This window comes from Numida meleagris, chromosome 7 (assembly GCF_002078875.1).
Source record: "Numida meleagris isolate 19003 breed g44 Domestic line chromosome 7, NumMel1.0, whole genome shotgun sequence".
Lineage (NCBI taxonomy): Eukaryota > Metazoa > Chordata > Aves > Galliformes > Numididae > Numida > Numida meleagris.
Window position 1 is genome coordinate 10,817,084 of NC_034415.1, and position 17,128 is coordinate 10,834,211.

A 17,128-nucleotide genomic window follows, 5' to 3' on the forward strand; every position below is an offset into this window, starting at 1 on the left:
CACTCTATTGTAAGGAGATTTAGCTGTGTCTCGCATCATTTCCTTGGATCCAGGCTAAGTCCAGTCACTGTTTCCCCTTTAGAAGTATTTCAGGCATGCCTGCACACAAATTTCCAATTCCACAGCTTTCTGTAGACATGCGTATCTGTGGTCAGCTTCGCTTTCCAAAACACGGGGCATCGGTTAAACCTCCCCACTCCCAAATGCTGCTTAGCTCCTTAGGCACCTGGCAACAGACAGAATCTTTAGTACGAGTGGGATCTACTGTGTAGTGACACAGCAGGCAACCAACCGGTGTACGCAGCACAGGTAGATCTGTTAGCAGAGAGCCCTCCTCAATTCCTGCATCTTGAGATGGAAGAATGGCCGTGGGCATAGCACTGAAGAAAAGGCAGACAATACGCCAGACAGCAGGGATATGCAGCACCATCCCCAGGCCAGAAGCAGCTGGAAGTTTCCTCAGCACTTAGAATTTGCTCCCTTTGAACTAAAACCAAGTGGTCCTAAGGACACCTCATGCACCTTGCAGGGAAACAGCTTCCGGGTCTGTCCTTAGGTGGTTGTGCTCTGGGGAGAAAGGGAGAAGCAGCTAGGCATACAGACTGTATAGTCAAAGCACGCACCTGTTACAACAAGAAGTTTTATTAAAATGAGTAATACAGAGATCTACACAAAGGCAAGGGAAAATGCAAACACAGGATCCTCAAAGTAAAGTTTTCTCATTCTGCAGCTATCACAGATTATCCTGCAGCTATTCCTGGACATTGTTATAATGTTTCTGTCTTGAGTGCAGACTGAGCAGAAATATGTTTTGTTTACTGGAAATAACTCCCCAAAGCACTACCAGGTTTATTGGTTTATTGAAGGTTACACAAGGCTACTTTTTACAGCTAACTAGCAAGATGGATGGAAACCATGCAATTCCGTGTTTTTAGCCAGCCTTCCGTGAGCTACTTTCAAAGTGTCCCAAACATGGCAAAAATCTGGAATGCTAAATAAAATTAGACATACTTCAATGCCAATCAACCTGTGCTACCTACCACCACTTGTTTTGTATACAATAGATAAACAGCACAAATAGTTTTATGGAGTTACTATGGGAATAGTTAGTTAATCTGTTTCCCTTCTGAAGGCTGCACAGTGTTCCCTCAGCTTCACACTTAACCTACTCCTTGTGCTAACATTGTGTTGAAGATTTTAATCGCTTGAAATATATTTGTTTTAATGACCCATATCCTGATGTCAACCCGGCCACGAAAATAATTACATTCACAAGACTACTGGGAAACTGAAGGCACAAGTTCAAAGGTAGGCATTTCTGCTTTTCTTGCTGGCCAGCTTCCAGGGAGCAATGGCTGCGTACTGCTCACACAAAGCTGGGCAGATACATTTCTGCCATACATATTTGAAAGTCTGCTATCAGGTGGACTACCTGTCTGGGGAAATGGGCATGGCAGGCAGAGACCTCAGGGTCCTTTCTCCCACAGTCAAGAGGATAGCTGAAAGAACAGCCCCTCCTTGAGTACTGTTTTCACTTCTCAGTCAAGACTGCACTCTTGAAAGTGTCAGACCCACTCCCAAAACTTTTAAAGACTCACATCCTCTTTTGAGTATTTGCAGCAGAACAGAAAGCAGTACAAGTTTTGGTCACTTTACCCCAGAATTGCATATGACTACTGTACAGCTACAGCACACATGCAGTCATGGACTCGCCTCACAATCAACTAGGACGTTGTTCTGTGCAGTGCTTTCTACAAAGATCTGGGCTTACACAGATCACTAGATTGTTTTATTGGAGAGGCCCACAGTATGTGCTGTGTCCTTGCAGAGACACGGGCTGTTTACCTAAGCCTGATAAAACAGGATTTGGTCTGCTGCATATTGAGCAAATATACCACTGTCTTAAAGGTGAAAGGAGAAACTGAGCAGCGCACAGTCAGCCAGCCTTTAATCCCTTGAAAAGTCATGCACAAACAAATGTGAAACAAGAATACAGGCTGATTAAAACAAGGCAACTAGTTGTGTGAAGGCAACATCCTTCTTGGATGAGGCAAGTGGCCTAGAGGCAAACTGTTTCTACCCTCGAGTTAAAAAAGGGACATTCCCACAGGACATTCTCAGGGTGAACCACCACTCAGCAGGTGCCTATGAAACCATGGATGTACAACATGCTGAAAAAATTCCTCTCCACATATGTCCATCAGTGGGAGATTTTTATCAGATACAGGGTGAGGAATTACAAGTGGGACCATATCAAGTTTAGGGTGAGTCTAGAATTTATATCTTAATGCAGTAACTTCAATGAGAATAGAGAAAGTTTGATTATAACGTTTGCAAAGCAATTGCAAATGCTTTGGAAGATGGGAGAAGACGACAAAGCCAGCATGACAAATTGAAAAGTATGTCAAAAAGAAAAGAGACAAGCCCCATGAAGAGATTACCTTATCTACCTTCTGACCCACAGGATGAGTTCTGCCAATTCAACTCCTTCAATTTTTTTTGGTCAAACTTATTCTTAAATTCCTCTACTGGTAATAGATTCCACATGTTCCATATTTATTTTTACCACATTTACTGCTAGAAGAGCTTTCCAAAAACCAACCCAGATCTCCCTCAACTTGAGTGGTCTTTTTTTGGCTTTTTTTTTTTTTTTTTTTTGCTTTTGTCTTGTCTACTGTAGACAAAGAGGACATGCTATTTTCCTTTCTTTCATCAGCTGTCTTTCAAGAGCTTACAGATTTTTGCCCCACACTCCTTCCTGGAGGAACTCAGGTTGTTTTAATGTTTCCTTTAAAAATGATGTTCTTTGTATCTCTGATCACACTGTTTTCCTCCTTGTGATCTCTGACCAGTCCACACCTCTCCTGAAACACAGCTTCTGCAGCTGGACTCAGTTCTCTAACTCTGAGCAGAGTAGATACCTTAATACACCTATTGAAGTAACACTCACCTCACACTCTCATACAATATTTACCATCTCCGTAAGAGTAGAACGCTGCTTAATAGTGATTTGTGATTGCCTCTGCTGGCCTCCATTTCTTTGCTGTAGAACAGCCTCCTCAGTGTGTGTGCTCAAACTAGAAGTTAAGGGCTCTCAAGTCAGAAGCCTACATTTCCACAAGTGGTTGTAAACTTGGCTGGTGAGGTAGTTCTGACAGTTCAGTAGAAGGGCAGACACTAATACTTTTTGGGTACAAGAAAGTGCAAAGAACTTGCTGTTTTACCTAAGGGGACTCACCACTACAACATGGGGTTAGTTTGCCAAAGGGAAGACTATACCCAGAAATATAATGGAACACCAAGAGGTACACACATAGCATCTTCTGTGTGAATGACATTTCCGTCAAGCCTCTGCATGAACCAGACCAATCCTGACCTGTTTTGAGTTAGTGTCACCTTGCTTACCAAGGAACTTGCTTCAATCAATCCATGTCACCTCGCTGCAGCTAGCAACCTCTCCCCTCTGATCTTTCAGGAAGACCTTTGTACAGCTGGCTTCTCTTTTGATCCCTACAGATCCCTCCTTCCATCTCTGCCATATATCTTACCAGCCACAGACAATAAGACCAGTACATTAAAGATTCAGTTATTCTTCCATATGTTCCACAAGCCACAGAAAGCTAGAGTCCCATTTTCAGTGATGTCAGTAAGCCAATGCTTTAAAAGCCTACAGGCATTCTTGGCAAATACTATAATTCCATTACAGATGGGATTTCAATTCAATCAAATAAGCATACAAAATACCACAAGTCAGGCTTTGACTTCTCATCTTCCTGCTTAAAATCTATTTCTGCTATTAAAGATGCTTTTGAAATGTGACCACATGCACAGGATTCTGATTTATCTACAAAAAGGGGTTGTATGTGACCATTAGCATTTCCACATTACCCTGTGGTGACAGTACAACATTTAAAAGGTAAATAAGCAATTCAGCTGCAGTCAGCTTGAGGAAACTAATAATTTGTAATCTAGAGCACAAAGTTGAATGCTAATAGAACAGGAGATGGAAGGCTGGAGTAAGGACAACTTTCTGGTAAGCCACTGTTGAGCTCCACTGAACTGCTATCTCTAAGTCTCTACTTAGCAGGTGGAAAACCATCCATATTCCCCAACAAACTGTGGATGCCCCATCCCTGGCAAGATCATGCAGGGGGTTGGAACTGGGTGCATTTAAGGTCCCTTCCAGCCCAAACCATTCTGTGATTCCATGAATCTGAGTTTTATCCAGTTGCCAAAGCAGAGAAAAAAAATATGCAGAAAAAATAACAAAAAGAGCTTCTGGAGGTTCCTCAGCTGAAAGCTTTCCAATAGAAAAGCAGGCTTCTAGACTTTTCAAAACACACTAACCTTTGCATTGAGCAAAAAATGAAAGATATTCAGACTTGTATTTAAATCTTTTTTTGCCTTAAAGTATAATGAAAGTGTCAGTTCATCACTTCTTCACACACCTCTCTTTCCCCCAAAATCTTCTCCAAGTGCCTTTTAAAATCTGGAAAAATAATCATGACGAAAGGAAAACACGTAAAGGTCCTAAACACCATCTTATGAACTGCAGAAAGTTAACAAAAAAGAGACCCCAAACACACACCAAAAACGCATACAGGGAAGAGTGCAAACAAGTTATTAAAAAATAATTATTTTTACAAACATAAACACATCCAATTCACATTCAGAATGCTGAATTATCACAAAATTCACAAAGGAGAGTGGAAGTTCCCAATAGGAACCCTTCATTCATACTTCAGCAGAAGAAAATTGATTTTTCAGGGACCAGCAACCACAAACCACAATGTCCAGGAGAAGACTATGTATATAGAGCCTGTTATATTTCTACATTTTACACAAGAAAAACATAGACACAAGAAAAATTCCCACACTTTTCCTTCTGAGCTTCTAAATCATACATTGCCGCTGTTGCCAGAGTTCCGCTGCATAATCAATAGGAAACAAGTACTGTTAGCTATCCTTATCTTTCTGTTGTAAGAAACCAAGTAATAAAAATAGTCTAAAGCAATTGATCCAGGAGAGCAATAAGAAATTTTCACTTGAAGAAAGTTAAGGACATTGGCTCAGATCACATCTGTTGAAGAAAACTTATGGAGAACAAGGAGAGTAGCTTAGAAGTTTTACAAGCCCCTTTTCAAACTTTTCACTTCTACTTAAAACTTTAGGTTTTGGATCCTACTTACTTACACCTACTTTATGATACATACCTTTAAAAAAAATAAAGATCAGAAGCTTATCTTGGTGTAGAAACGCACCTACAAAAATAAAACAACCCTAGGAAGGTCAAAAACAAACAACAACCACCCAACAAACAAATCCAAAAACCATGAGCTTACCTTAAAAACCAGATTAGCAAGGCCTTACCAGTAGCATTTTAAGCGGAGATCTGCTGCTAGCAACACCACTGCAACAGTGATAGCAATTACACTAGTTTCTGCTATTTCCACTCATTTCCCACTAACCAAGCAAGTGAGCTGATGTTAGCAACAGTGCAGCTTTTCCTAAATGCATTATGAAAGCCTATCTGCTAACCAGAATTCGTAAATATTTATATATACATATACACTAAATAAGTAATCTGAGCAAGACCCCTATTTCTGAGGTGAATATTAATCTACAACAGAAATATTTTTGAAATTGTCTTTTTCACTTAGATTTTAAAATGCTGTGAACCTGTAAAGAAGATGAACAAATATTTCTGTAGACATGTTAATTTTTAATAATATACTCAAACAACAAATCTTATACGTTGGTAAGTTCACCAGAATTTCCATGAGGACACAGTCCTTGTTCTTAGTAAATACAAAACACTTTCCTCTGTACTAAAAGGAAACACACATGATTAAGTGATGGCTTGCTTCAGAATAACCTACCCACCTGAGCAAATGGTGAGTTTCACTACGCTTACTTTTCTCTACATAGGTAATTTCACTTGGTTTTATAAAAAGCAACTGGTATCTCTTTTGATTTTGCTAGAGCAGTTTTCCCCTTGAATATGATGAACTGGCTTTCTAAGCACGGCAGCTACTACTTCTCTTATCTGTGTTGTCTTGGAAACACAGGCAAAGATTAATTTTTTTAACCAGGTCATTGATTCCCTCTCCCTTACATACTCATAGTATATTACAAGCACAGATGCAAGAGTTATGCTCCCATGAAACCGCAGGCTTCTTTTAATATCCTCAGAACAGTTGGTATCAGTAGGTGGAACTGATACAATTCTTTAACTCTTACACTTCATCCACACTTTAACACAGGAAAAAAAAAAAAAGACTAACGTGCATACCCAAATCTTCAGAAATCAGGTTTGGGAAAGAAGACAGTTGGCAATTTTCAACTGCGTGATCCAGTAAGCACTTTTTGATATTTTGTATTTTATTTGCCTTTTGTGCTGTCCCTCACTTCCTGTTAATAACCTTATGAATATAGATAGTGAGAAAACACCATATTTAATCTTTTTGTGCAGCAGCTCCGCAGATTTTCACACTGGTTTGACTCTGAATTGGACACTGAATCTGACCCAACACATGAAAGCAATTTGTGGATGACAGTGACTGTATTTCCACTTGCAACAGAAAGACCGAAAGACCTGAACTATGTCAACATTTCTAGTTTAAGTGGTTGCGAACAACAGTGTTTTCTGTGGTACTAGTTTAGTAGACATGATTGAGGAACTGTCTAAGTCCCCTTCCAAAACACCATGACCTCTACTGTTTATCTTCTGTCAGAATCAGAATTCAGTTGGAAGGGACCTTTGAACATCATCTAGTCCAACTCCCCTGCAATGAACAGGGACATCCACAGCTCAGAGCCCCATCCAGCCTGACCTTGGATGTCTCCAAGGATGGGGTATCCACTGCCTCCAGGCAATCTGTGCCAGCACTTCACTGCCCTTATTGTAAAAAGGTACACTCCTCAATGCTCCTCAATACTCCCCAGTACTCCTTGCTGGGTACATATTGGCACTTGATCCCACTGTCAATGTCATTGATGAAGATACTTTTCCATTTGAGAGTAACTAATGAAAATTCCCTTTTAAATGTGCTTTCAGAGAGACAGAAACATTCTTTTATTTCATGATTACCCAAAGCCTTTTAAGCTGCAGAGCTACAACTGCAGGTAGCATATACCAGTCTGCTACAGAACAGTGTTCATACACTGAACAGGGCATGCTTTTTGTATGGTCCCCCAGTACAGTTCCTGGCGTGACAGTATCAGCAAGCCCTACAATGCCCCAGTAAACATATACAGAAAATGCTAGTGCATTTGTATTGATTTATAGACAGCAGCGGCAAACCAGCATTGACAATTAGAGATGAATGTAACCTACATCTGTCAGTAGACACGTGGAAAAAAAAAAAAAAAAAAGAGAAGTGGGGCAACAAAAAGTCTATCTTAATTAGCTTATATTGACCCTGTTGCATAAACCAACCAAACAACAGCACCACAGTAGCTTTAGCTGCAATTTTTTCCTTGTTAGTTTTCCAGAATTCCAAAGGGAACAGAGGTGCCAAGAAAATTACACCCTAGCTACATGTGCTACAAAGCACAGAGCCAGCCTTAACACACTAAGAAAACAAAACCAAGGCTAGAGAGCAGCCAATTAATGGTCTGGGCACAGAGATAAGAAACTTCTGGAGAAAAGCAGTTACCAAAACATATAGAGAAATTTATCTCAGGAGAGAAGCTTTTATCAGCTTCCACCATACTTTCAAATGCAAAGCCCATTTTTCCCCTGTCATCCCTTAATAAGCTTACCAAAGCAAGAGTGCATCACTGATTTTGTTCACAATAAAATAGCATTTCTAAGCAGTATGGCATAAGAGGTATTTTCTCAACAAGAGACTAACAAAAAAAAGCTGTAAGTAAATACTAAGTTTACAAATGTGCATTAGTTTAAGACGAGGCTAACACAATTTAAAATGGCACAACAGAAGATGTAAACATGGATTAATAAACTAGACTCATCACCAGTTTCCTATAGAATCAAACTTTATGACCAGTACACAGAGAACACCAATTCATTTTGTCTACCAAGAAAATGCTTATTGACCAAAAAAACATGCCAAGTATCATTATGACACTCATACAGCCAGGCAGGCAGATGAGCAGAAGCGGGGATGCTGTTTACTATTCTATGTAGTGACTGTAAAAATTATTCAAAAGGAAATCTTAGCATGCAGGCCAGCAAGTGGAGTTTTGAAGAGTCACTGGCAGTGACTGACTGCTGAAAGTAGGAGAGATATTTGAAAATGTCTGCTGAAAGACTTACAAATAGCAGTGCTGTATACCCTCCCCTGCTGGTATGGAAATCTAGCCAGAACATATCAATTGCCATACAATTTATTTGATCATCCATGCAAGCAAACTAATTTACACCTATCATGAACATGGAAGAGGCCAGGCAGCAACAGCATGGAGTGACAAGCAGAGGCTGGGCATTGCTCTTGTAGAGAATAACAGAGGTTTTAACCTAAGCAGAAATTTAAAGTGCACCTGACACGCTGAACATGATAATATAAATTACCCTTAAATTTGACAGACATTACATGCTGTCATCATTTATTAAAGATACAAAAGGTCTCAGATGAAAGTACTTCGTTGCTCTGCATCTGGACCTGGATCCAGCCTTCCTCAGGAGTTTTTTGAAGAGGCTGAATATCACTTTTTTTTTCTTTTTTTTAAAAAGCATTCTTCTCATGACATTCCTCTCATATTGCCGAAAGTTTCATCCCATTTCTACAGATCTCCCTTCTGACTCACCCATCAGGGAGTCTCACAGCACTGACTTATGGTAGGATTAATTGGTTGGGAACTACAGCCATCAGTCATGAAGATGCAGCAGGTATTAAAAGGCACCACTGCTACAGTTTTCCAGACTTGCAATGAACACTACCACTGTTTGCATGCAAGATTTTAAAGCAAACATTTCAAGATAGACATTAACTACAGAAAATAAACAGTGTATTGAAAATCTCTTTAACCACACTGCAATAATCTTAGAAGGAAATAGCTATAGAAACAATCTCTGTTGCTTGACTTGGTGTAGCAACCAGAAAGATCAAAGTGATGGAAAAGGGGTTACAAAAAGAGGTGGAAGGACCGGCACGATAAAAAGGCGCTACTAAGGAAGGGAAGTAGATCACTCACCCACATCAGAAGATTCTGGGTTCCCAGGAAAAAGCTTCCACCAAAGAGCAATCTCCAGAAAGAAATCCTTCCTTAGGGGCAGTCAGCCCTTCAATGAGGCCTAAAAGGGGTGGAGCCTAGTTCCACCCCTTCTGGTCACACAGGTGAATTGCCTTCACCTGTGCTCCCAGGGCTGGCTGGGTCTTTCCTCCAGGCACTCAATCAGTGGTTCAGGCCATGACTCAGCAGTTCCCATACACTTGGTTTAAAAAATAAACAGTATCTTGGAGCTGAGAAGTGAAGTTGTCTTCACGCTGCAATTCAGTTTTTTATTTGAATTCAATTTCTTTAAGCTGGAAGAGCTGTTTCTTTCCTCTGCTGCTCTGAGGTGTGCCAAACATTCTCGCTTGCATTTCTTTGTAGCTGCTCCATCTGCAGCCACTGTCAGAAACTTTGCTTTAAACAAAAGTTGGCAAATTTTATTTCTGTAGTCATCTTACTGCGATACTTTAAGCATAAAGCATGGATTTCTCTGATTTCTTTGCAGTATTTGCACTTAAAGGAAATGACAGTAACGGTAATTTGGAGATCAAATGAAGAAAAGAATCACACTATATAGAAAGCAATCTTGGAGCCTGATTCTGATATCACATTTTGCCCTGGTAATAGTTTTTTAATGCTACTGACTACAGGAGAACTGTAAATACCTTAGACAAAGCACAAGATCAGAATCAGGAGTTTAAACCAATATCTTGACTGGCTATCAGAATATCACTTGTATGCAACAGTTAGGCAATGTTTTGACTCTTTGAAGTGCACAACATACCCAATAAACAGTGCACACAATAGTCCTGTAGGGGGTATATGGAGCATTACTGACCACGTGTTACAGATGTGCAAAACAAATGTAGAAGTAAGAACTAATGTTTACTAACACTGAAGCACCGGAAATAAGCCATGGTTCAGTCCTGTGCTCTACAAACCATTTTAACTTTGACCTCAGCTGATGTTGTGATAGAAGTTTAAGTCACCAGTACGATCAAAATTCACCACGTCTAGGTTTTGGTTCTATTCTCAGGTCACTAAACTATCCAGTTAGTGCCACTGAGTCTCTGGTGCTGATTTTGGCATAGAAACAAAAAAAAAAAAGGAAAGCAAAAATAAGAAGGGAGAAGGGAATACAGTGTTTGGTACCTGTAACCACTTAATAATTCTCCAAATAAAGCAATTTAAGAAACAGAAAAGATACTAAAATACAATGGAAGATTAGAAGATCTTCCTGCCTGCAGTGTAACCAGCTTTCCATACAACTCGCTGATGGACCAAAGTCAGTTGAATTCCTCACCCATGCTGACAGGAGCAAGCTCTTTGCATGCAAACTCAACCAACTGGCAGCATGAGATTCTTTGCTTGCTACACCCCTTGTTAATTTCCCTCAAGAAAATAGGGTAAGAAGGCCATCAGCCTGCAAACTCAATCCTAGGATTGTCCCTGGCCCACCATCCTGGCACTACAGCTCCTCTTTCTGTGCTGCTGCACCTTTCAGGATGTGACGGATCTGTCCCTGCTCCCATCCCTGCTGAAATCACCAGGAGAAGGGCCATTCCTCCACCTAGCAACAGCCCCTGCACTATCTGCCACTGCCAACCCTCCCCTCAGATCAGTTTTTCCTTATGGTACCTTCTGCTTGGGCCAGTACGTTCCCACAGTTATACCTCCTCATAGGCTTCAGCTACTGTTCATTGACCCTCTCTTAGGGACCATCTCCAAATTTTTGAAGGCTTCCCTACTGGTAGCACGTATAAGTATCTACTGTTGTTCTGGTGTCTTTCAAAATAACCAACGTCCTTCTCTTGCTTTTGTTGTGAGTCATAAGGCCAGAATTACAACCTCCCATCTGTAAAGAATTCATCTCATCATTTCCACAGCAGCATCAAAATTCTTGCCTGTCAAACAGGATTTTTGTATTTTTCTTCTGTTTCTGGAAGAAGAAAGTCTACTGGAGAAATGACCTCAGATACATCTGCAGTAGCAGTATTCAGTATATAATTCAGGTGGCAACATATACCAACACCAAACACCTGCTGTCTGATTTTCATGTCATTATTCTCTCCTTTGAAGTCCCACAAAATGTTAGGGGGTGCATGTGGCTGCAAATACTGGAATTAAGTATAAGCCAACTTCTCTGGTCTTGAGTGAAGTGTAGAAAAAGTTTGTTTAAGAAACAAATAATGTGGTTATAAAAATAAGTATTAAAAAGTATCAGGTTACTTACAATGACTTTTTTTTTCTGGCTGCACCACCTGCACAAATTTCAGAAAAATCTCACTTCAACAGCTAATAGAAGAGCTGAATCATGTAAGAGCTTTTTAGAGCTTACATAAATTCTTACAGTATTTTCCTTTCTTCAGTATGCATTTCAGAGTCTTTGCATTATTACAGCCTAACAGGAAGTGATATTGCCATAGGTTTCTGGTTTCTGTATCTACTGTAAAACTAGATGGCTTCATTAATGTGCCCATTTAAATGTACATCACTTTCCACTGAACTCTTTAAGTGCTTTGATTACCACAGAAGTTACAACTGTTTCATCTTTATTAAATTCTTGATAACTTTTTCATAGGCATATTTTAATTGAGGCTGGAAAACTGTGAAGATTTCATAGGTTTTCTAAGCATTAGATTATTTACATCTTTAAAGATGTAAAGACAGTTAAATTGATTTGAGCTGGCTTGACCTGTTTTTTTTTTGTTTTTGTTTTTGTTTTTCCAGCTTCTCAAGAGATTTTGCTGCTGGGTTTAACAGTAACAGAATCAAGCTGGTAAAGAACAAGGTATGACAAGATTTGTAGAACAATCTGTAAATTGCACAGCTGATAACAGTGCAAGGAATTATATTTGTTTGAAATAAAGGAATTACAATGCAAGAAAAAAGCAAGAAAAGATTTCCAAAAATAGTGTTCTTACCAGACAGTAAGTCTAGATATATCATTGATCTTTCTCTGTAAAAATGTCATTGAAAACTATTATTTGACTACTTTTGTTAGCTACGGCTAGTACTGGGAAAAATCTCTGGAAAGATATTTTCATACTCAAGAGAGGTTCAATTCATCTCGTGTTTGACATGGAAAGTCTGCAGAAGCATGCCATAATATCAAATACATTTTAAAACTATCCCTCTCTCACTACAAAGAGCATATCAAAGATCTTTTAGAGCCAGAGATTCACCTAAAGCACCAGCAGCAGCAGTCCTGGAGTCATCATTTCCACAGAATTCCTTCAGGTGCTGTAAATGTGCACACAGCTCTCCAAGCTGCAAGAATCTCTTCACAATCAGACTACTCCTTGCCTTTCACATATACAAGACATGACAGATTAATAGTGACAACAGTGGCAAGAACTTACAGAATACACAAATTCCTGTTGTGTTCAAGCGTTGATGGGTATTATTTGGTCTTATTTCTGGGAGGGGTAGCTATTCCTGACTCCCAGGTCCTGCTGAGGTTGTAACATCTCCCACTCCTCAGATGCTGATTGGCCTCATTACAGGTATAACAGGCCTTTTATTCAAGACTTCAGTGGTGGAGATGCAGCAGTTTTCCAGAAAAAACTGCTCCAAACTCAATTTTTCTTGAGGTTGGGTATTAGAGATTTCATGGAGATGGAAAACAGATTAGTGCCTTTGCCCTGACAGCAGCTTTTTAGACTGTGAAACCTTACATCCTTCTTTGGTCTCCTCTTCCTTAAGCTACACAATCTTCATCCTTTCCGAATACCTCATACACGTTATTTTCCATTTCCCCTCATTGTTCCCCTCTGGGTTGTTCACAATGAGTCTAGTGCATTCTCAAAATGCGTTCTTGAAACACTGAAAACTGAATAGCTCTCTCTTAAAGCAAAAAAGATTATTAGTACGCCTAAAGGTGCAGATTGAAATAACTAAAACTATCAAGGATAATTAAATTCAATATGCATATTGCAAGTATGATCTTTCAAAAATCTATTATGAAAAATATTCCTCATTAGTTTTAGTATTACTAAAACAACATCAGCTCCAGGGAAATGAACACAGCAGAAACTAGGTTTAAGACAAAGAAATTCATAAAATCATTAACTCAGTGCTTGGTAGTTGCTGAAAAAGATAGCCAAACCTCAGGAGTTATTACAAACATTACAAATACTCATGATCCTTTCACACCACATACTCTGTGAAGCTTTGGTCAAGTACAAAATGTAAAAAATGAAAAAGGTTCCTAAGAGAGAACAATGAGGATAATCAAATGTATGAAAAAAACTCCCATGTGAGGAATGATTGAGTGGAAACTCTACAGCACAGAAATGACTTGACTTGAAGGTTGACTTTAAAGGTATACTGGGAGGTCTAAGTACTCCTGAATAGCCTGAAGGATGTAATTAAGAAGCAATTGCTCATCCCATGCACTAGTTCTTGCAAAGCCCAAGTGAATCTTGCAGGAATCAGGTTTAGAAAAAAACAAGGTTATTGATTCTCTCTGAAGCATTTCTTCAACTTGTCTTTCAAGCTCCTGTCAATTTTCTGCAGCTACAGCATCTTTTGGTGAAGAGTTGTGCAGATCTACCATGAACTTTGTAAAGAACTGCCTCCTTTTATGTTTCAGCTGTAGAGTTCTTCTCAAGCAAACCTCATATGGAAGTTGTCCTTTGTTGTTCTTTCAATTTGTTGCCTTTCCCAGTAAGATCACAAGGCAGCAGGACAAATGTTTAGAAAGGGCTGCAGCTGTCATTACAGAATTGACAAATCACATCAGACTCAGGAACACCCTTACCTGAAAATGACTGGGGATGGCAGAGCACATGGGTACATGGAGGAAGAAGGGAGGAAGAGGGAAAGGGTCATGTATACTTACCCTATTTTTACTGTTTTCATGGCAGCCATCCACTTTTGCTCAGTGTTGGAGACAAGGAAGTGGACCACATGAATTCTCAGTTTGAACCAACATGTCCACTTTTCTGATGGCTATAATCCTACTGATGTTAAAAACATTTTGCATGTACTTTTACTCAAATAACTATATAGAATTTACTGTTGTGTCTTGGGCTGATATGCTTGGAGCACTGTGCTTAGAGGTAACAATAAGAAACAACTGATAATGAATGGATAGCATTGGGAATCTTGCTGTACAGTTTATGATTTATCAAGATGCTTTGTCAAGGTGCTTTTTCACGACTCAGTTTTCCAGGATAATTTTTCTCTCGGGACTGCCGTAAGCTTGCCCTGATGACTCATTCCTGATACTCACTCTGCATGAAAAGGGTACAGCTGTTTTTTGAGAATGATTGACAATACTGATGAATTATCATCAAGGTCAAAACAAAACAGGATTGACAGCTTCAAACCCTCACTCAATTTTCAGGTTACTTTACAAACAGCCCATAAATTGATCTAGAAGATATAAACCAAGTTACTCCAGATTTTGAGGTATGACACTCAGAACAGAAGTTGCTAAGAAATATCTTATTCCCTATTTTTGATAAGGCAAAGGCCAAAAATGCGTGATTCTGATTTGCAAAATAGCTGACAGGCACACACAGTTGCTTCCTGCTTGATATTCCCATGAGTTGAAAGAGCCCATTACATCCAGTATCAGCATTTGCCTGACACTAGCAAACAAATTCTTATCTATGCTGTTATTTTGATTCCCTTGATCCTCTTATTTCAAATCTGCATCCCAAAACTCCTGATTTACCTTCATTTTAGGCTACTCTAGTGAGCAAATACAATCTTTTAAAATCCTTGAAACTTCTGAACAGTGGTGACACAATGTATTCTGTATGTAATTTTTGAAACCTAGCAACAGCACTCAAAGGGCAAGGCTGGGCTCAAAAACAGGATTGCTACTGTCTGTGTTGGCATTTTTACAGAAAATGTGGTTCCCTATTGTAGCAACATAGGTTCAAAGCATATTTATTTTATCTAGCTGTGCACAGAACAAGATCACTGCAGACGCAAGACAGCCTTACAGATCTTAGAGCTCCACTGTTCATGTTTACTCTCCTATTTGCATGCTGAGAATTTCCATATTCAAAAGAGAAGCGGACTAATATTCAGGGTTTTTTACTGGATATCAAACTCTTGCTCAGTTCTTCTATTTGCAAAGCCATTTGCTAAATTAGCTTACAAGCCATTCTGCCGCATTTATAAATCCATTCAGATGGCAATATTTGGGGAGCAGTATGAAGAAGATTTTTCCAAGGACAGACAAGCTATGAATAACCAAGAAGCTAGTAGAACTTTCCTGTGGAAAAACAACAACATAAGCTGCATAAATATTTTTGCATTTCAAGACTGTGATGAGCAAGAGAATTTCTAGAATTAGAAAGGGAAAAATAAACAGATCAAAATGGATGAAAAGTGTATTTCCTGAATGCACTTTGGAAGCTTCCTTCCTCTGCATGCCCAGTCACTACAAATATTTCGCTGTAAGCCAATTACCATTACGTACAAGTCATCGGCAGCAGCTTGCAACTCATAAAGCAGGGACTGCAAATTCTTACAAGGTTCCATCAGTTTCTTTCATTTACAAATAGACCAGTGAGACAAGTGAAGCAAGTTTAAACCCATCAGAAGCAAGACCTTATTCCTAGTATAAACATCAATGAAGTGACATCGCAGAGGGGAGACTTCACCATAGATCCAATTTACATTGTCTGATCTTCTCCAGAGACAAGCACACTTAATTCCAGGAGAGGTAACCTGAAAGCAGTTTACAAGGCTGTCTTTGTAGGCCAAGCCATCTTTACTAGCCCCAGGAGCTGTGATCCTACACTCACCTGTAAATTTGGGTCACTTGTATTTTGTCTTTGTGATTACACACACTTCATTTATTCTGCTTCATGGAAAAGCAAAGCGTGCATGGAGACCAGCACCTCTTTCCAAGGAAGAAAGCAGGAAATGGCTGCTGAGAACAACACAGGAGAAAAGAGATTTACCTGTAAAAATCATTTGAAAATGCCTTCAGTAATGAAGGGATATAAAAATGTAGTCTGACTACAGAAAAATTATCAGCAAAATAGACTGTAGGATATATTTTTTCATAGAATGTATGCTTTTTCAAGCAGCCTCTCTATACAAGAGTTGTCCATTATTATAGTAAACTTAAAAGCATAAAATCTGGTGATTTTTTTTTTCTGAGCTGGAAACACGCAATTTAATTAAATTGCAGCAATCAAAACTGTCCTTTTCTGTAGCCAGACACTTTGGAGACACAGCAGTTCCCAAAAGTCTGTGGAGAGGTTTATTTTTCCTTTGACTACTCAGACAGCATTTCCTCTTAGCCCTGTCATAGTGCTCTTCCCACCAGATGGTTTGCTAGTTCTTATTCTAGCTAAGAAGGATTTAACCAACTTGAATTAATCCTTACAGTTGTCATCAACTAAGTGCTAATGCACTGACACTGATCTAATCCTGTAGGATTTCTATCCCTCCTGCCCCCCAACATGCCTTTTGGAAACGGAGGGAGGAGAAATCTGTGGTGTGAAGCTGAGAGAACAAAGGAACTCTGTGCTCCATTTCAGCAAGGTTACTGGTACCCACCAGGCCTCAGTGGGTAATGTCACGAGGTACGGCCAGATGGTAGATGCCAACAGCTGGGAAAGGGTTTTTCTTGTCATAGGAAAACTCAATGATTAAACTTATTATATGTGAACTTATTATATGATTATATGTGAAGTGGAAGACAATACATATATAAAAATCTGGTTTGTCACCTTTCAGTGTACTCGAGCTATTTTGTGTTTAGTTTTTAAAAGTTTTATTTCCCTGACTTAATATATTCCCTTTTCAGCTTTCAAAATTATAATCTCCTTTAAATAGCCTCGGCTGGTTCCTTTCCGACTAGAGACTATATGCCCCACTGTACTGCTGAGATGATACACCTGCATGCCCTCTGTGTGCATTAGGAACAACTCTTGGAATCTGGGTCATTACCATATCACTAATCTCTGGAAACTAATTA

The 17,128-nt window shown here is 39.4% G+C and overlaps 1 long non-coding RNA gene across 4 annotated transcripts in view; it reads right to left on the reverse strand.

Moving 5' to 3' along the window:
• The window catches only part of LOC110402217, a 106,217-nt gene that overhangs the window by 53,863 nt on the left and 35,226 nt on the right, over nt 1-17,128 (reverse strand). For all 4 annotated transcript variants that reach the window (XR_002440977.1, XR_002440976.1, XR_002440975.1 and 1 more), the window contains exon 7: nt 15,945-16,072. This is a non-coding gene — a long non-coding RNA (uncharacterized LOC110402217). The remainder of the gene's footprint in view (nt 1-15,944; nt 16,073-17,128) is intronic.